At 48.5% G+C, this 20,504-nt stretch overlaps 1 protein-coding gene across 2 annotated transcripts in view; it reads right to left on the bottom strand.

Annotated features, from left to right (window-relative positions):
• CAMKK1 (calcium/calmodulin dependent protein kinase kinase 1) overlaps nucleotides 1–11,952 on the bottom strand; it is an 83,224-nt gene extending 71,272 nt beyond the window's left edge. The window contains exon 1 of one of the 2 annotated variants that reach the window (XM_083587765.1): nucleotides 11,752–11,952. The gene's annotated coding sequence lies outside the window, so the exon portion shown is untranslated. Of the gene's footprint in view, nucleotides 1–11,690 lie in introns of both variants that reach the window. The other variant, XM_083587766.1, reaches the window with a different exon arrangement.
• Between the last annotated feature and the right edge of the window lie 8,552 nt (nucleotides 11,953–20,504).

The raw sequence follows: 20,504 nt of genomic DNA on the forward strand, positions 1-20,504 counted from the left end.
AATATTGCTGTATTATTATTATGATTATTAAGCTCCAGATCATGCCCACCAGAAGGAAACTTCTTTTCCCTTTTAATTGCTGTCTTCCCACCCACACTCTCCACACCTCTTTGAACAGGATGATATTTTGAGGATAAAGGTAAAGGTAAAGGGACCCCTGACCATTAGCTCCAGTCGTGGCAGACTCTGGGGTTGCGGCGCTCATCTCGCTTTATTGGCCGAGGAAACCGGCGTACAGCTTCCGGGTATGTGGCCAGCATGACTAAGCCACTTCTGGCGAACCAGAGCAGGGCACGGAAATGCTGTTTACCTTCCCGCCAGAGCGGTACCTATTTATCTACTTGCACTTTGACGTGCTTTTGAACTGCTAGGTTGGCAGGAGCAGGGACCGAGCAACGGGAGCTCGCCCCGTTGCGGGGATTCGAACCGCCAACCTTCTGATCGGCAAATCCTGGGCTCTGTGGTTTAACCCACAGTGCTTCCCGCGTCCCGTTTTGAGGATGCAGGCAAGCAATTTCTTATCCTCTGGCCTTCGAACACGGGTTTTGTACAAGCACACTCAACCCTAAAATAAACCATACAATTTCCTTCTTTATATTTTTTTTAAAAGCCATTTCCAAAGGAAATGGACCCATTTGGGAAAATTAGCGTGCAGCTGAGAGTATTCTTTGGCAACAAGAAACGAGGGAGGGAAAATGCTCGTTTCAAAGTTCTCCCCTTGCGGTCGCATGCTTTTCTCGTAGACTATAACTCCCGGTTGTGCAGACGGAAAATTATTCCCTGCACTGGCAAATTATAACTTGTTGAAATTAAGCTCAAGGTTCCCCAAAGATGCTGTTGAAAGCTTTACATTTCCTTATGGTGCTCACATACGCTCAAAACTATTTCTACTGACTAGGGGCACTCCTTATTTGTGGGGCACCTGCCCGTTGCAACTCAATGCCCTTGTTTTGCAGTTGCAACACAGAATCAAAGAATTAGCTCAGTAGGTTAGAACATGGTGCTCATCATGAGAAAGTTGCAGGTTCAGTCTTCGTATGAGACAGCTGCATATTCCTGCATTGCAGGGGGTTGGACGAGATTCTCCTCAGGACAGCGTTCAAAATTTGCCAGGGACCAGGCGCATTTTGAAACTGGCGCAGGTGGCACTGTGGGTTAAACCACAGAGCCTAGGATGTGCCGATCAGAAGGTTGGCGGTTCGAATCCCCGTGATGGGGTGAGCTCCCGTTGTTCGGTCCCTGCTCCTGCCAACCTAGCAGTTCGAAAGCACGCCAAAGTGCAAGTAGATAAATAGGTACCTCTCTGGTGGGAAGGTAAACGGCGTTTCCGTGCGCTGCTCTGGTTCGCCAGAAGCAGCTTAGTCATGCTGGCCACATGACCCGGAAGCTGTATGCCAGCTCCCTCGGCCAATAAAGTGAGATGAGCGCCACAACCCCAGAGTCGGTCATGACTGGACCTAATGGGCAGGAGTCCTTTACCTATAGGCCACTTGCGGCCAAGTGAAGATGCCCGGGCACCAGGATGGCGTCTGACGTCTCCACCATCTGGAGATGCATGTCTGGGGATCACTGGATCTTGACTAGCATCCTGTAGAATTCTATCTGTCATATTTTATCTGCACAATCAGAATTAATTTCAGGAACCAAAAAAATAATACAGTCATACCTCGGGTTACAGACACTTCAGGTTGCACGATTTCGAGTTGCGCACCGCACTGAACCTGGAAGTACCAGAACAGGTTACTTCCGGGTTTCGGCACTTTGCGCAAGCGCAGAAGCACCAAATCATGACCCATGTGTGCGCAGACGTGTGGGGCGTGGGTTGCGAACGCTGCGGGTTGCCTCCCGCACAGATCACGTTCGCAACCTAAGTGTCCACTGTATTGGTAAATATGACTTTCAAGCTGTCTGGCCCCAAAACGGCAACTAGGCATTCTGTTTTGGCAACTGTAACCCTGCTTTAAGGAGCCATTTGGTGCCTAGATTGTATATCTGAGTTTCTAACACTGCCTCAGTGAATTCTATGAATTGTAGAGTTGGAAGGAACCCAAAGAGTCATCTAGTCCAGCCCCCTGCAATGCAGTAACTCCAGCTAAAGCATCCATGACAGATGGCCATCCGACCTCTGGTTAAAAACCTCCAGTAAAGGAGAGGCACCACCTTCCCAGGTAGTCTATTCCATTGTCAAAAAGCTCTTACCTCAGAAAGTTCTTCCTGATGTTTAGTCAAAATATCTTTTATTGTCATTTGAATCCACTGGTTTGGGTCCTAGCCTCCGGAGCAGCAAAAAAACCAAGCTTGCTCCATCTTCCATGGGTGGATAAAAGGAAGAGAGCAACAGAGAATGGGTGTCTCACATACCTTTTGCTTTGGCTCCAAGCACTGCCATCCGCATGTGGCCCCTGACCGCCTTCCCCTAAGGCAATGAGCCCTCAATCCTTAAAAGCATGCCCACTCCTGATCCCGGTATTCTAAGACAGGGCCTTTTCAGTGGTAGCACCCCATTTTTGGAACTTCCTCTCCAGAGAGGTCCTTTTGGTGCCAACATCATTATCTTTTCTTAGCACCATATGAAGAATGTTTCCATTAACTTTTGTTCAGGCCTGCGAGGTATTCTGATCCTGTTTTAACTTCCCGGAGCTGATCTTTAATGGTTGTAAGAGCAGCTCTGTTCCGCATGCATGCCTAACTTAGCAAGTCCATTACTCTTAATGGGTCTACTCTGAGTGAAATTTAGTCGCATTCCACCCATTGCAAGCATGTCAGTAAAATATTCAAGGCAGGCCAGACAGAAATCCAATTAGCGAAATTTCTCCCTCAATTTTCCACCCAGAGGGGCAGTGGGGAAACATCTCTCGTTCTGAAATGCTTCTGAAAGATCCATTTGCAGTGCTAACAGGAGGTCAGCTGTGTTGCAGTCGGGAGCCGGTGGTAATATGCAGCCAAGCTGGGAGCGAGAAGGCCAGCCAGGCAGCAGCAGAGACATCTCTCCTTGTCTGGTTAGCACATTAGGAAACTGCACCAGGTAGATGAAGGCCATTTGTCATCTTGTAGGCTCCTCACGCCTGGCCAGGTGCATGCCGAACGGATGCACTCCGGTTTATGAAGAGGACATGAGGAAGAGGAAACCTCTCTTAAAAACATTCAGAAGCTACAGTGGTACCTCGGGTTAAAAACTTAATTCGTTCTGGAGGTCCGTTCTTAACCTGAAACTGTTCTTAACCTGAGGTACCACTTTAGCTAATGGGGCCTCCTGCTGCCGCCATGCAATTTGTGCTCTCATCCTGAAGCTAAGTTCTTAACCCGAAGTAATATTTCTGGGTTAGCAGAGTCTGTAACCTGAAGCGTCTGCAATCCGAGGTACCACTGTACTTGAATTTGCTGTCACTAGAGGTATTATTTTCTTGACAGTTTTGTATAAGGGGCAACCAGTTTCCCAAAATTCTGGACTTCTCTTTTCCATAGACTCTCCCAGCTCACTAAGCCCTGTTACCTCCTGAATTTCTGACACCACCTCACCCCAAATCTTCTCCCTCTGACCACTCGCCATCGTCCCACCACCAATCCCCAGGCTCTCAGCCTCCTTCCCCAACTGGTTCCTCCCCACCACTCCTCTGTGCCCAACCAGTCCGTGACAGATGGGCAGCAGTTTTGTGATGTTTCAGAAAGGAGCCTTTTCTAGCCTAATCTGGACTTGCCAGGAGTTGAAACTTCTGCATGCAAAAACAGAGTTCCCTGGGAAAAGGGACTTGATTGTCAATCCATTCTGGGAACTGTTCCCCTGGAAGAGGAATACAGTGGACGCTCGGGTTGCGAACATGATCCATGTGGGATCCATGTTCGCAACCCGCAGCGTTTCCAACCTTCAGCGACGTGTCTGCGCATGCATGGGTTGCGATTTGGTGCTTCTGCACATGCGCAAAGCACGATTTAGCGCTTCTGCGCATGTGTGACCACCGAAACCCGGAAGTAACCCGTTCTGGTACTTCCAGGTTTTGGCGGTCCATAACCCAAAAAAATGGGACATGGGTGGCGCTGTGGGTTAAACCACAGAGCCTAGGACTTGCTGATCAGAAGGTCGGCGGTTCAAATCCCCGCAACGGGGCGAGCTCCCGTTGCTCAGTCCCAGCTCCTGCCAACCTAGCAGTTCGAAAGAACGTCAAAGTGCAAGTAGATAAATAGGTACCGCTCCGGCGGGAAGGTAAAAGGTGTTTCTGTGCGCTGCTTTGGTTCGCCAGAAGCGGCTTAACCCAAAAAAACCTTTACCTAACCCAAAAAAATGCAACCTGAAGTGTCTGTAACCTGAGGTATGACTGTACAGGTCTCCCCACAACTTTCAGCGCCCTTAAGAAACAACAGCTCCCAAGATTCTTTGAGGGAAGCCATGACAGTTTAGGTTGTCAACCTGGTCCCTACCGCCCACTAGTTTGGTGTGTCAGGATTCTTGGTGGGCGGTAGGGGGTTCTACGGCACAAGCTGAATCCTCCTCCCATCGAGGACTGGTGGGCGGTAAGGAAATTTTACCATCAAGAAAGATGCATTAGTGGGCGGTAGGTATAAAAAGGTTGACTACCCCTGGTTTAGAGTGATATCATCGTGCTTTAAATGCACGGCGTGTGGATGTGGCCGAAGTCTGTCCTTGTAAAATCCCAAGCAAACAGGAAGAGAAATCCAATTAGGGATACGGGAGAAATAAAAAATAACAAATAAATGAGAGAAACCAAAACGGAGAGAGATTTGCCCATCCTTAAATCTAACACATGCCGTGTGCAGGATTTATTGCTTCCAATTTCAGCTTCATCTGATGGCTGCTTCTTTTGATGTTCCAGAACAACTCATCGGAACACAGAGACAATTTACTTCATGTTCTGAATGAGCGAGAGATATTATACCATTTCCCACTTTCACGCCCCAGCTAGAAAGCCTGTTGTTTTTTTTAATGCCAATTCCCCATTCCACACACACACACACACACACACACACACACACACCTGGGAGATGCAGCTGGAAAACCGCCAAAGCTCCCTGACACCTCCTCAGCATGCGAAAACCCACTGTAGAATTCACCCTGCACACAGGCCTTCTGCACCAGGAAGGCTACAGGAGACAGGGCTAGTACCTTCGTCCCTGAGACAACGGAGACATCGCAAGGAGCCCAGCCACCTCTCCAGACTTTACAAGGCCAAGAGCTTTGCAGCTTTTACCTCAGTCACAGAAGGGACTCCCAGCGAAGTGGAGAGTTGTCTCAGGCGTCATGGGGGCTGTCATCCAACAGCATCACAAAGACACCATCTTGGCTACTCCCGAATCAGAGAACTGGCGTGGTCCGCAGTCTTCACAAATCAGGCACCCGCCGGGTGTTGCTGGATTCCAACTCTCACCGGTCACTCACAGCCAGAAATGAACCTTTGGTCATCCAGCTTCTCAGTTCTAGCATTACAACAGTGGGAGAAAAACTCTCCTCTCTCTACTTTATCCACACAGCGCAAAGTGTTTTATTACAAAATGAAGCTCACGACTTTGGACCAACAGCTCTCTCTTTCTCAGCTGAACCTACCTCACAGGGCTGTTGCGATTAAAAAACGGAAAGAACAGAACCATGCTACCTTGAGGTGGGATATAAATATATAAGGAACAGAGGTTTTCCATACTGTGTGGTCTGTGGCCAACCGGTGGTTTGCACCCTCGTTTCAGTCAGCCTGTAAAAAGTTTGCAGAGAAATCAAGGATATCTTAATTTGATCTTCTCTTTCTATTTTATTTTTTTGCCAGTGGAGATAGAGGTCATTTTGACCAGAGCTGGATTACCGAACAGACTAGCAAGGTTCTGGCCCAGTGCCTACAGTTTTCAGAAACACAGAACGGGGGCCATTTCCCCCTTTAAAATGTATCTGTTAAAAATGTTGTTTTCTGCAGCCTGGTCTAGGGCCTGTGATTTCATAATTCAGTGCTGCTTTGAGGGAGATGTCAGTGATAAAGGCACAAGGAAAACGAAAAAGTCCACTAAGTGTTTCTCAAAGATCCTCAGCAACAGAAAAAGAAGTTTTAGAATGACAGGTCTAGAGAGAGAATCGCCAGTGAGGCTGCCTGCTAGATGAGTCACTGGTCTGAGCTTGCCTGTTTCCAAACCCAGAGGCACACCCAGAACAGTGACTCATTCAAGAGCACCAGGGTGAGCTTCTCAGCCAGTTCATCCATGCACCAGAGGCAAACAACACTTTTTTAAAAACTGAAAAAACAGGGCTGTTCAATGGGGTAGAAAGAAGATCAACTCTCCTACAAGGAAAAGGTGGCAGTGTTTGGGATTTCAAAAGTGACATGATAGAAGTTTATAAAATCATGTGCAGCATGGAGAAAGTGGATACAGAAAAGTTTTTCTCCCTTCTCTCATAACACCAGAACTTGTGGACATTTCAATGACAGAAGATACAGGTTAAAAAAAAAAAAAAGGACTTCTTCACACAGCACAGAGTTAAACTATGGAACTCCCTGCCACAGGAGGCAGTGGCAGCTTCAAACCCTGATGGTTTTTAAAAGAGGACTGGACAAATTCATGGAGGGGAAGGCTATTATTGATGGCTAGATGGCAGGCAGCAATGCTTCTGAATACCCGTTGCTTGGAACCACAGGAGTTCTGTGTTCGAGTCCTGCTTTCAGGTTTCTCACAGGGCATCTGCTTGGCCAATGAGGATGCTGGACAAGGTGGGCCACTGGCCTGATCCACCAGGCCTTTCTTATCTTCTTCAGGGAAAGTGCTTTCCCTTTCTGCAGGGGTAAACAGAAGCATTTTTGTGGCCACCACAAGTTTGGGTAACCCGGGTGTTAGGTAAGCCACAAGCTCTTGCACCAGATGGCAGAAACCACAATGAAATAAGTAGTGTTAAACCCCACAGAAGACAGTGGGGAATATCATGAGGCCTTTCCTGGTTCTTAAGCACTGAACAATTAAAATAATAATAAAACAGTGGTACCTCGGGTTACAGACGCTTCAGGTTACATACGCTTCAGGTTACAAACTCTGCTAACCCAGAAATAGTGCTTCAGGTTAAGAACTTTGCTTCAGGATGAGAACAAAAATTGCATGGCGGTGGCACGGTGGCAGCAGGAGGCCCCATTAGCTAAAGTGGTGCTTCAGGTTAAGAACCGTTTCAGGTTAAGAACAGACCTCCGGAACGAATTAAGTACTTAACCTGAGGTACCACTGTATATGAAACGGGGATGGGGGAGGAGGCATTTATTTGCGACTTGCCATCAAGCCCCACACTCCTGTCTTTTGTTCTGCTAACCTGGATAAACCAGTTTATGGAGGAAACAGGGAGCAGGTGGAAAACTCAGGAGCCTTGCCAATTCAGCATTCAAAAACAAAAGCACATACCATCTCAGGAGAGCTGAAAGGCTACAGCAGTTAAAAAAATAAAAATAATGAAGGACACCTACGACGATGACGAGCCCCCGATTCATTCTGGAATACAGGGAAAGCATAAAAAATAGAAGGCCTTCTTTGAAGTTTCACACACAAACGCAAGACTCGAGGCAGCTAGGAGTTATCATTACCTCTTTGGTACATACACATCTAAAGGAGACCTTGGGATCATCTCCAGAAGGTGCTGTCTAGAGAAGGAGGAATGGGGAGGAGGGGAGAATGAAGATAGAGATTTCCCCAAACCAAAAACCACGCAAAACAAAACCATCTGCAAGCTGGAGGAGATGTGTGAAGGAGGAGACTGAGCAAAAGGTGCTCTCTGACACTCGGCTGCCCACCCAGGCTAGCAGACCAAAGGACCCCAAAAGTGTGGTGGTCTCAGTAAGGCACCTTTTTCACTTCCAGAAACCAGAGGAGCAGGTTAGGGGGCTTGTGAAACCTTAGTGCGAGGACGGCCAAACCCTGGTTTTTCTGCCATTTTCTCTGCCCCCACCCAAGATGAATCCACCAGTTTTGGATTGGCAGCAAGGAAGAAAGATAGAAATTGAAGCAGGCCCAGCACTGCAGCAGGCAAATGGGAATGCAAGTTGCTCTTTCTCCCCCAACGTCAAACTGAGGAGCAATAGCCCAGTTGCGGACTGTCCTTTGCGGCTAATGGGCCACTGCTGAATAATCCCTGTCTGCCCCCAGCCAGTCCTCACTCTTGCCTACAACCAACCCGGATGACGCCCTGCCTGTCAGCTTCCTCCTCCTTAGAATCACTGAAGAGCAGAGCTATTGGACGGGGCCTCCAAAGGCCATCTAGTTCAACCCCCTACAATGCAGAAACAGCAGCTAAATAATCCCTGACAGACGGTCCGTCCAAACTATTCTTAAACACCTCCAATGCTGTCCCTTGTAGAACTCAGCAGGGCCAAGGAGGAGGGCAAAGATGGAGTTAGCTGGCTTTGCCTATTGTTGGCTTGGGCGCCCCCTACTGTAGGGCTCCCTGATTTTCGCCCTACCAGGCATCACTGCAATAACACACACACACCCCTACTTAGCTGATCAATATGGATCCAAAGGCCGGGGGGGGGGGGTGTTGTGTGTATGGTGACAGCAAAGACTTAGCGGTTCATCCTAAGGTGGTATTTTTCCACTGTCTCCAAAAGAGGGGGAAACAGAACAAGCTTTTTTTAAAAAAGAAGAAGAGAGAGACACTCTTGATAGAAAACCTGGAGAGTCAAGACTGACAATTAACCAAGTTGACAGCTCAGCAGGGCTTAACTAGTGCCAGGGCTTTAATTATTGTTTATTGCAATCGTTATCTCACGCCACCTCATTCTGGGCTGTTCCGTTCCGCAAACTGCCCTGTGATTATTATTTTTTTAGCGAAGAGAGAGGTACTTAAATGAAAAGTCATCATCACTACCATCACCTATCCACCAAGGGTCACAGATTGAGCCTCACTAGACCCCTGTGAGGTAGGCCAGGTTAGCAGACTGGCCAAATAAAGGTAGCCATGTTAGCTCATTACAGCAAATACACACAGTTGTGTCTTGAGGCCCCTTGAGGCACGGGTGGGGAGACTAGAGCGCTCCAGGTTTTTGAGGGACTTCCGCCATCCCTATTTGGCCACATTGCAAGTCCAGCAACATTTGGAGGGCTACAGGTTCCCTAACAAAGATTTCAAAGACTTAAAGAGAGACTTAGCAACGCAATCTTAAACCTGCCTGTTTGGAAGTCCCATCGAATTCAATGGGATTTACTCCCAGTTAAGTGGCTATAGGAAGGCAACCTTATTATAAGATCATGGAATCAGAGTTGGAAGGGACCCAACGGTCATCGACTCCAGCCCCCTGCAATGCAGGAATCACTCTCCTGTCCTGTAGCTTCCAGCAATGTGTCATTGCAGTGTGAGATTGCATGGACCACAGAATTCCTTTTCAAGAAACTGACTCTACCGCTTATGCCACAATTCATTTCTCTGACCCTTAAGGTGCCCCAAGGACACTCTCCCTTCCAAACTCTTTACTGGAGTCCCATCTCTAGCTCCACCTCGTCTTTTAACAACTGAGGGTGGTATCTGACAAGAAGTTTTGGAAAATAAAAGGTCAGCAAGCTGCTCAAGGCAGAGTCAGTTCATCGACTCACCTAGCTCAAGACTGTCTAATATTCCTAGAGATAGCTCAGTTGGTAGAGCATGAGACTCTTAACCTCAGTGTCCTGGGTTCGAATCCCACATTGGGCAAAAGATTCTTGCAGTGCAGGGGGCTGGACTAGATGACCCACCTGGTCCCTTCCAACTCTACAGTTCTATGATTCTACAGTGCTTGGCAGCAGCTCTGCAGGGTTTTTCAGGAGGTGCCACTAGGGATTGAACCTGGTAACTTCTGTGTGTACAGCAGATGCTCTGCAGCTGAGCTGTGGTCTTTCACTTAAAAGCAAAGCAAGATTCTAGTCCTCATTGTCCTGAATAAAAGGGCTGATTTAAAGAGTAGCACAGGAAGCTGCCTTGTGCTGATCGCTGTTGACACTGACCAGAAGGTTTCAGACAAGGGACATACTCAGCCCTATCTGAAGTTGCTGGGCACAGAACCCAGGAACTTCTGCATGCAAGGTAGGTGCTCTGCTACTGAACTAAAGCCCTTCCCTTCTTCAGGGCTGGAAGACAGGAACTCTAAGATTGCCCCCCCCCAAAAAATAAAGATGTGCCATGCCCTTTTCTCTCTGTCCCTTCCCACACCTGAATGTGGGAAAGCTGGGACCCCCCAGAAGCTCTGTAGACAGAGCATGAGACTCATAATGTCAGGGTTGTGGGTTTGAGACCCATTTGGGGCAAAAGGATTCCTGCCTTGCAGAGGGTTGGACTAGATGACCCTGGTGGTCCCTTCCAACTCTACAATTCTATGATACTACAAGGCTAAGTCCCATAACTCCTGCCATGCTGGCTGCAGCTCAGTACACCTGCCATGCATGCAGAAGTTCCCAGGTTCAATCCCTGGTGTCTCCTGGTGGCGATGGGAACGTCCCCTGCCTGAAACCCCAGAAAGCAGCTGATAAATGTGTAGACAACACTGAGCCAGATGGGCCCCTGTGGGCTCGGATAAGGCAGCTTGCTATGTTATTATTTAAAGCTGCTCTGTGCTTAGAATCATGAGGACCGGAACCTCGCTCTGTTTTCAAGGGAAGAGCCATAGCTCAGGGGCATGCTCTGCATGCAGAAATCCCCAATGGCACCTCCAGAACAGGCTGGGAACATCCCCTGCCTGAAACCCTACAGGGCTGCTGCCAGTCAGAGTAGGCCAAGGGAAGCCCACAGGGTGTCCCCTAGATGCTAGTGCCATCTCTAACCATTGGTCATGCTAGCCAATGGAGCTGCAGTGATCTGGAGGGCCACAGGTTTCCAGCCCTGGCTTAGAGAGAGATGCGATTCCGGAGCAAAGACTTGAGCGATGCCCTTGAATCTCTCACGTTAGGAAATTCATTCAGTAGCGACACCTTTTCTCCTCCTCCTCCTCCGACCCCCAAACGCTGGGGGTTCAAGCCTACCTAGGAGAACTGTCCAGATAAATTATTTTGCTCCATCTCCCAATCTTAGCCTTGTGTGTGGCCGAAAGCACCACTTCAGTTGGTGGCGACACTCCACACATGCTCAGAAGGCACTATGCTCTTCTTTCACACTTCCAAAGCCCTGTGCCGCAAAACCTCATTTGTTTTTTTTTGGGGGGGGGGTTGCATCTCCTCACCTCCAAAGACATAAGCCACACGTTACACACAATGGACCTTTCAAAAGGTTGAAGAGCACACTCAAAATCCGTTGGTCCGCAGTAGGACCCGCAAAGAGGTCGAGAGAGAGAAGACCCCCATTCATCTTCCCCTTTTGCTTGGGAAACACGCACCCCTCCGCCCGTCTCCTCATCTTGTCTGGTCAAAACTCGCATTCTGCTTGCTGATGAGGGAGGTTGGGGGCGGCCCTCCGCACATGTTCAGAGGCACCCTTCCTCCGCTCGAAGCCCTGCGCTGCCAAACCCATCTGGTTCGGGGGTGTCAACCAGCTGTCACCCCTCACCGCCCCACAGACGTGACACGACCCACACATGAGACACAATGGCCCTTTTGGAAAGGGGGGGGGCGTGCGGAGGAAAAGGACCCTTTGCACCGCCCAAAGCCACGGGCTCCCAGAGAGGTGCCAATTCATCATTTCCCCCACCGATATCAAACCCCTCCAGCTGTTGCACGGATCTGGATCACGGATCTGGAGAAACAGAAAATGCAAAGGCGCTAACCTCTCCAGCTGGATCTCTCTCGATCTCCCTCTCTTTCTCTCCTTGAGATGCACCCGCTCACCTGCTCAGGCTCCTTCCCAAGGAGGAGGCTCCCTTCCAGCCGATTCCCCTCCGGCTTCTGCTCGCTCGCAATTCCAGCGCGGAGCCCCGAAACAAAGTAATCCGGCCAGCCTCCAATCCGCAGCTCCGTAGCAAGCCCGGCGCCGCGCTGTGCAGACGCTGCTTCTTCCTCCTCCGCCTGCTCGCGGGTTGGCTTTGTGACAGGCGGCGCGATTGGCAGGCGGCCCCCTCGGCTCCTCATTGGCCCGTATAATTGGCTGGCCCGCCGCGCGCCTCGCCATTGGCCGGCGGAGCGAGCTTAATTCTCGATCGGCTGCCCGGCGTTCTGCAGGAGGGAAGGTTGCTGCTGCTGCTGCTGCTGCCGCCTGCCCGGGCTTGCAAGCTAGGTGGGGTTGGATTATTCCCCCCCCCCAATTTTTTTTATTGGTTTTCACAAAATTATAAACAAACAAACACATAAAACAAACAAACATAAATCATAACCTTATTAAAAATTACACTTATTAACATTGTTAAGTGACTTCCTCGCTTCCCCTTGGTTGAATTTCAATGCATATCCTTTTAACGGTTTCCCAAATCACAGTTCTTATAAAGTTTAACTTGAACATTAACATCCTTAGATCTTTTCATTTTGAAATTAAACATATTAATTCATCACTTAACTTATATAAAATCCTAAACCGATTGACTATCTGCGAGCTGTTTCCAATTAATTTAACTTGAGATAGTTAACTAAATAATCATTAAATTTAGTCCATTCTTCCTGATACTACTCCTCCTTCTGGTCACGGACTCTTCCGGTTAGGTTGGCTAGCTCCGAAAAATCCATCTCTGGGGTTGGATTATTTTTTCCCCCATTATTTTTTTTGTTTGTTTTTGTTTTGCTGCTGTTCAATGAAGGCTGTGCGTTTCATCCCAGTGGTGCGCTGGTCAATTCTGCAGTGCATGCGCCGGTTATTAATTCCGCTTGTTTATAAGCAAAATGGTTGGAGGGACATCTGTCATGAACACTTTAGATGAGATTCCTGCATTGCAGGGGGTTGGAATAGATGACCCGTGGGGTTCCTTCCAGCTCTATAATTTCATGATTCTATCTGTTGCGTTTATATCCCGCCCTATCCTTCAAGGAGCTCAAGGAGGCGTGCAAACCTCTCCCCACCTCCATTAGGATATCCTCACAGCAACCCTGCGAAGTAGGTCAGAATCTGCCAATTCCACTTTCTCTCCATTTCTCATTTCCCCAACCTTGAGTTTCCAAGGGACAGTTGCCTGCCTGGGCTTGGAAGCTGTGTATTTGCTCCTGCACAGTGAATCTGCAGGAATTGGCTGTGCATATCTTCATGAGACGTGTAGTGCACAGGGAAAACTCTGAAATGTATCCATGATTTATTATATTTATTTATATCCCACCTTTTTCCAAAACAGGGATTCAAGACAGCTTGGACAGCACGGATAAAATGCAAAAAGCTAAAAACATATAAACAATAAACTCTGAAAAGTAATTAAACTCGATAACAGAATTAAAACAACGAAGCATAATTAAACAATATAAAAACAAATATATTTCTTTCTTTTTTTAAAAAAAAAACCACTTTCCATTCCCAAAGGCCTGTTAGAAATATGTCAAAAAAAAAATTGCCATTTATACTGCACCTTTTTCTCCAAAGAACTCAATGTTAGGTGCAAACTTCTTCCACCCAACGCCGTCTCCAGTATATCGTCACAATAACCTTGTGAGGTAGGTTAGGCAGAACTTTGATGATTTCTCTTTCGATTTCTCATTTTTCCAAACTTTTCTCCACATTTCTACATGAATTTGCAACCACAACAAAATAAAACTTCCCCCTATTCCCCTCTGACGGGTCCCTGTGAAGAGGGCTGGATTGTTAAACCGCTCTAACAATGGTAGCTCCAGGAAGGAAATTAGAGTCTCCGAACCAACTCTCAGCACCCTCAACAAGCTCCCAGGATCCTTTGGGGGAAGACTTGAATGTTCAAAGTGGTATCATAGCACTCTAAATGTATGGTGTGAATGTGGCCTTAGCAGAGGCTAGGCAGCTGTCCGTCAGGAAAGGGGCTGTTTTATCCCTGCTTGCAGATGCTTCATTGACTTGAAGATCTCTACAGACCCCTTTGTAGTCTAAAAAGGTCTTACGATTCTAGATCTGTGCTGCTTCATTCATTTACAGACTAGGTAAGGTAAAGGTAAAGGGACCCCTGACCATTAGGTCCAGTCGTGGCTGACTCTGGGGTTGCGGCGCTCATCTCGCTTTATTGGCTGAGGGAGCCAGCATACAGCTTCCGGGTCATGTGGCCAGCATGACTAAGCCGCTTCTGGTGAACCAGAGCAGCGCACGGAAACGCCGTTTACCTTCCTGCTGGAGTGGTACCTATTTATATACTTGCACTTTGACGTGCTTTCGAACTGCTAGGTTGGCAGGAGCTGGGACCGAGCAACTGGAGCTCACCCCATCACTGGGATTTGAACTGCCAACCTTCTGATCGACAAGTCCTAGGCTCTGTGGTTTAACCCACAGTGCCACCCGTGTCCCTCATTTACAGACTAGAGACAGGCCAATTCTATTTTATTTTATTGAAAGTGAAAATGGGGGTGGGTCTACAATAATATTACTAGTCTCTTTTTTTGCCACAGGCAGCTCAAAACATCCCCACCCACTCTAAAAGGCCCTAGAGATTGTAAAAAGCCAAAGACCTGGTTAAAAAGGAAAGTTATCGCCTGGAGACTGACTCATTTGAACAATTTAGGATTTGGGGTGGGCTGTGCCCGTCTCCCCCCTGCTTCCCGTGCAACTCGTGCTACCTGTAAAAAATAAAATGAGCAATTAACAGCACAAAAGGGCCTCTGCCAAACGAAATTGGAGTTTGCCAGGGAAAGTAATTAGGACTATCATGGCATAATTAAGACACAGCGAGCAACACTAGGGAGGGAACCTTGAAAACTCTCCATACTCACTGTGACTGGTTGCAGATTGTCTTTCTCGTGGTTTCCTCTCGGAGAGGAAGGAATTTCGCCCCGGCAGCCACAAATCTGATATCCCAGGCAGAGATCCTATGCACTATTCGCAGGGAATATGCCAAGCAGTATTATGCACAGGAGCAAAGCGACCAAAGCCCCCCCCCCCACAATCCAAAGCCTCTTGGATATTTGTTTGTTTCTTGCATTCATACCCCAGCTGAAATATACTCGGAGTCGAAAGTGGATTTCATGCTCTTTATTCAGCTCATAGTAGTGAGGAGGAATGGAAGATCCCCCAGAATGTCTGCTTTATATACATTATGTACACAATGGTTAGCCACATGATTGGCTAATTCCGGGATTCACCTGTAGGCCAATCAGGTTGCAGATTCACTTCCACCTGGAGCTGGATTGGGTGGCTCCTGTGGCCCAATCAGACTGCTGCATTCTGGACCCTATTGTTCTGGGACCAATCAGACCGCTGCATTCTGAATCCTATTGTTCTAGGACCGATCAGACTGCTGCATTTTGGATCCTATTCAACTCAGTACATAACACCGGCTTTTTTCTCTAAGGAGCTCAAGGTTGGGCACACGGTTCTCCCCCTAGGTTAGGCTGAGAGGCAGTGACTGGCCCCCAAGTGGAGATTTGAACCCTGGTCTCCCGGGTCCTACTCCAACACTCTAACCCCTACACCACAATGCCTCTCTCTTTCATACCAGCAGGTACAGCCCCTAGTACATAGTGAGGGGTAACTATTACCATAGAAGATAGAATCAGGGTTCAGTGTGACCTTAACAGATTGGAGAAGGCAACAAAATGAAGCCCAATAGGAACAAATGTAAGGTTCTGCACTTAGGTAGGAATAACCAGCTGCACAAATATGGCATGTGGGACACTTGTACATGTGAAAAGGATCTAGAGGTCTTAGTAGACCATATCCTTAACATGAGTCAACAGTGTGATGCAGCAGCAAAAAAGGCTAATGCTCTAGGTTCTGTCAACTGAAGTACAGTGGTACCTCAGGTTAAGTACTTAATTCGTTCCGGAGGTCCGTTCTTAACCTGAAACTGTTCTTAACCTGAAGCACCACTTTAGCTAATGGGGCCTCCCGCTGCCGCCGCGCTGCCGAAGCACGATTTCTGTTCTCATCCTGAAGCCAAGTTCTGAACATGAGGTACTATTTCTCGGTTAGCGGAGTCTGTAACCTGAAGCGTCTGAAACCTGAAGCATATGTAACCCGAGGTACCACTGTATAGGGTCCCAATCAAGTGAAGTAATAGTACCGCTCTATTCTGACTTGGTCAGACCCAACCTGGAGTCCTGGGTCCAGTTCTGGGCACCACAGTTTAAGAAGGATATTAACAAGCTGGGATGTGTACAGAGGAAGATGGCAAAGAAGGGTCTAGAAACCATGCCTTATGAGGAACAGTTGAGGGAGCTGGGCATGTTTAGCCTGGGTAAGAAGAGACTGAGAGGAGATATGATCGCCATCTTCAAATATCTAAGGGGCTGTCAACATGGAAGATGGAGCAAGTTTGTTTTCTCCTGTTCCAGAGCGTACAATCTGAACCAATGGTTTCCAGTTACAAGAAAAGAGATTCTGACTAACAATCAGGAAGAACTTTCTGACAGTAAGTCTGTTCGACAGTGGAGCAGACTCCCTCAGAAGGTGGTGGACTATCTTTCATTGAAGGTTTTAAGCAGAGGATGGATAGCTATCTGTCATGGATGCTTTAGTTGAGATTCCTGCATTGAATGGGGTTGGACTAAAGTAAAGGTAAAGGGATCCCTGACCATTAGGTCCAGTTGTGGCCGACTCTGGGGTTGTGGCGCTCATCTTGCTTTATTGGCCGAGGGAGTACAGCTTCTGGGTCATGTAGCCAGCATGACTAAGCCGCTTCTGGTGAACCAGAGCAGCGCACGGAAACGCCGTTTACCTTCCCGCCAGAGCGGTACCTATTTATCTACTTGCACTTGTGTGCTTTCAAACTGCTAGGTTGGCAGGAGCAGGGATTGAGCAACGGGAGCTCACCCCGTCGCGGGGATTCGAACCGCCGACCTTCTGATTGGCAAGTCCTAGGCTCTGTGGTTTAGCCCACAGCGTCACCCGCGTCCCTTGGGGTTGGACTAGATGACCCTTGGAGTCCCTTCCAACTCTACAATTCGATGATTCTGCGATACATAACTGAAGCCACACAGAATATATATGCAAGTGTGCAGGGGACACTTTCAAAAAGCAGCAAAAGCGAGGAAGAGAAGGGAGGAACTATTTTGGGATGGAAGCACCTTCGGCCTGGGCGGCAGGTTGCTCACCTGTGATACAGGCAATTATTTAGTATTTTTAGGGTTGCTCTTCCTTTGCAGCTGCCTGCCAAATGTGCCAGAGGCATCAACAGAGCTCAATCCAGCTGCCGCCTTCTTTTCTCAGACTGTTCATTCATATTTTCCGCACCCCTCCCTCTGCAGCCTTGTGACTCATTTGCAGGCTGCCTTTCACTTCTAGCTGACGAAATATCTGGAAAGTGACGAGGTTCCATCTGGAGAAGATGAATCAGGGAAAGCCTCTGGAAGAGCTTGAAAACGCAAACACAAAGCAGGAAAAGAGAGGGGGGTCCTCGGGAAGAGCTTGTGAACAGTGGCAGCAGGGCCACTTGTACACACATAGAGAACGCCCAATGGCAGGGCCCGGCCAAGACCAAGACTCTTTGCTGCCTGAACCAGAAAAGCAGATGCTCCAGATGAAAGCAGGATCACAATACTAACACCTCCAATTCTTCTACCAAGGAACACTGCTGCCAGGGCCGTCTTTAGCAGATGCGGCGCCGGGGTGCAAATATCCACCCAGCGCCCCAAAATTACCACGGATAGTGTTGGGGTGGCCGTAGCAATGCATGACTAGCTATCGCGGGGGGGGGGCACAACTCTTCCCCCATGCCACTGTGGGAGAGCGATCTTCGCAGAGGCTTAGATGTGAAGTTATGTCCCTCCCAAGCCACCGCGGGAGGAGAGCGCAGTTTCCCTCCCCAGCCTCCTCAGGAGGAAAGCGATCCTTGCAGAGGCTTGAGAGGGAAGCTGCACGCCTGCCAGCCTTATGGTTGGTGGGGCATAGCTGACGGGAGTGCAGGGAAAGGGGAGGCTGCCAGCAAAGCTGTGGATTTCCCCCACTTGCTGGGGCGCCCCTGAGAGGCCAGCACCCTGACACAATGCACCACTAAACCCTATGGGAAAGACGGCTCTGACCGTGATGGAAACCAAGCACATGGAAACACCTTTTATCTTCCCACCGCAGCGGTACCTATTGATCTACTTGCACTGGTGTGCTTTCAAACTGCTAGGCTGGCAGGAGTTGGGACAGAGCAACAGGAGCTCACCCTGTCACAGGGATTCACGCTGATTCCCAGACCGTCCGTGGGCCGGATTGAGAAGGCGATTGGGCCGCATCCGGCCCACAGGCCTTAGGTTGCCTACCCCTGATATAGTCCAACCCCCCTGATAATTTGCTGTTCACATCATCACAACACCACATACACCACGTTGAAACAGGTAGCCTCAAGCTCCCAGCTAAATCTTTTTGTTGTTTCTGCCTCCGTGCAAATGAGATCACCACTGTGCATTTTCCATTGCTCTTCAAAGCCATGCCTGCAGGTCCGGCTTGAAAAAAGTTCGAATTCCAGACCTGAAAGTGGTGTTAGCAGTGGTGGTGGTCTTCCTCATTGTCCACCAAGTTTTACATGGGAGAATCTGCCTGTGACTTTTCCAGGGGAGCTGTTGCAAGTGCTCTCTCCCCCTCTGCCGGCCAATTTCTAATACTGCAACAGCAATTCCAAAGACAGGTCCTGTTGCATTTTGATCAAAGTTTTCCTTTTTTAGAGCAAAGATGCTTTGGAGTAGTTCTTCTCTGCACCAAAAAAAAAAAAAATTAAAAAAGAAAAAGAATGAATGAAGGCAATAGCGCTCTCTCTCAAAATATTCTCTTCCTAGCAATATTTAGGAAGTCTCTTAACTTTGAGGTTGTGTTTTAGCTAGCATGTCTAATAATCCTAGATGGAAACCTTTTCCAAACATTTGTCTCATCCCCTTATAAAGCCATCAGGTCCCCTTAAGGCTGGGGAATCTCTTTCTGATTCAGGGCCACATTCCCATCCTTGCAACCTAAGGAACCCCATGCCGGGTGGGGGGTAGAGGCAAAATTGGGCAAAGCAATAGATGCACATTTTACCTTTGTACACATGCACCCTCTAGCCTTGAGAGGCAGAAAACCCTTTTTCTACCCCATTTCTGGGGATAATTTTATAAACTTCTATATCATGTGGGATTACTAACTGTCTTCTCACTTCTTCACCCCCCTGGATGGTGGGGCAAGGACTTCTCGATATCAAAGGTCCTTGCTCAAACAAAACCGTTCTGGGCACTCGGGAGTTAACGGCCTCTCCGACTCGGTTGCCTCAAAGTACATTTGTAACTCAGTATCTTCTTTTTGCTTTTTGGCAAAACTTGGAGTTGACTTTTAGTCAAAGGAAACAAAAAGGTGTCTTTTCTTTCCTCACACTGATTATCCCCCCTTGTTGTCATTCAGCATTGTATGCCTCTGCTACTGTATCCGCCCCCTCAGGATTAGGTGACTGTGGGCTCTCTTTTGCTCTGGTAACTATGAAAGTACTCTGCACATGTTCTAAAACGTCCCAACCAATGAACACAGGGGTGGGGATTTCTTCCGAAAGGGCTACCTGCCACTTCCCTGCCCAGCTTTTGAACCTGACATCCATTTCCGCCACCTTTAGGATCTCTGCTTGTTTTGAAATGCCTTTTAATTTTATTAATTTTCCTGGAATAATGGCTTCAGCCCTGATGATCTCCGGGTGGACTATAGTGACTTGTGATCCCGTGTCCTTTAACCCGATATATCTTTTCCCGTCTATCCAGATATACACTCCAGCGTTCTTTAACAAGAGAGGCATCGGGGTGTAGTGTGTTGGCAGTTGCCGGGGCGATTGCCCCGGGTGAATTTTTTGGTGGGGGCAGCAGTGCTGCTCGTGGCGCCCTCCCTGAGCCAGCCCTGTGCCACTTTGCGAAGCTGCGATTGCAAAGCGGACCAGGGAGGGCAGTGTGAGAATGACGCCATGCACCCTTTGATCCCAGCCTTGTCCTCGAGGGGCTGGGACTGAAGGGTGCGTGACTGTTGCGTCCTTCTCCTGCAGCCCTTCCTAGGAGGCTCCCTCCTTCAGATGCCTGTCTGTCCTTCTGTGGTGTAGTGTAGTGGTCCTTCTGTGGTGTGGTGCCAGTGTGGTGTAGTGGTTAAGAGCGATGGACTCGTAATCTGGGGAACTGGGTTCACATCTCCGCTCCTCCACATGCAGCTGCTGGGTGACCTTGGGCCAGTCACACTTCTCTGAAGTCTCTCAGCCTCACTCACCTCACAGAGTGTTTGTTGGGGGGGAGGAAGGGAAAGGAGATTGTGAGCCACTTTGAGACTCCTTCGGGTAGTGATAAAGCGGGATATCAAATCCAAACTCTTCTTCTTCTTCTTCAACAACAACTCATGGAGAGTGATGGAGGCAGCGGAATGGGATACCCTCATAGCTTCCATGAACAGAGGATGGTGCCTTACTGTGTTCCACCCAGCTCAGTATTTCCTACACAGCCCGGCTGTCGTTCTCCAGCAGTTGAGTTTGGGTTCTCTCCCAGCCATCCCTGCAGATGCCAAGGACCGAATTGCTTCTGCCCCTGAAGAGGACTGTAGTTCTGCTCTGTTTTTTTGCTGATCAGGCCACATC

This window comes from Podarcis filfolensis (genome assembly GCF_964270895.1).
Source record: "Podarcis filfolensis genome assembly, chromosome: 15".
NCBI classification, from domain to species: Eukaryota; Metazoa; Chordata; class Lepidosauria; order Squamata; family Lacertidae; genus Podarcis; species Podarcis filfolensis.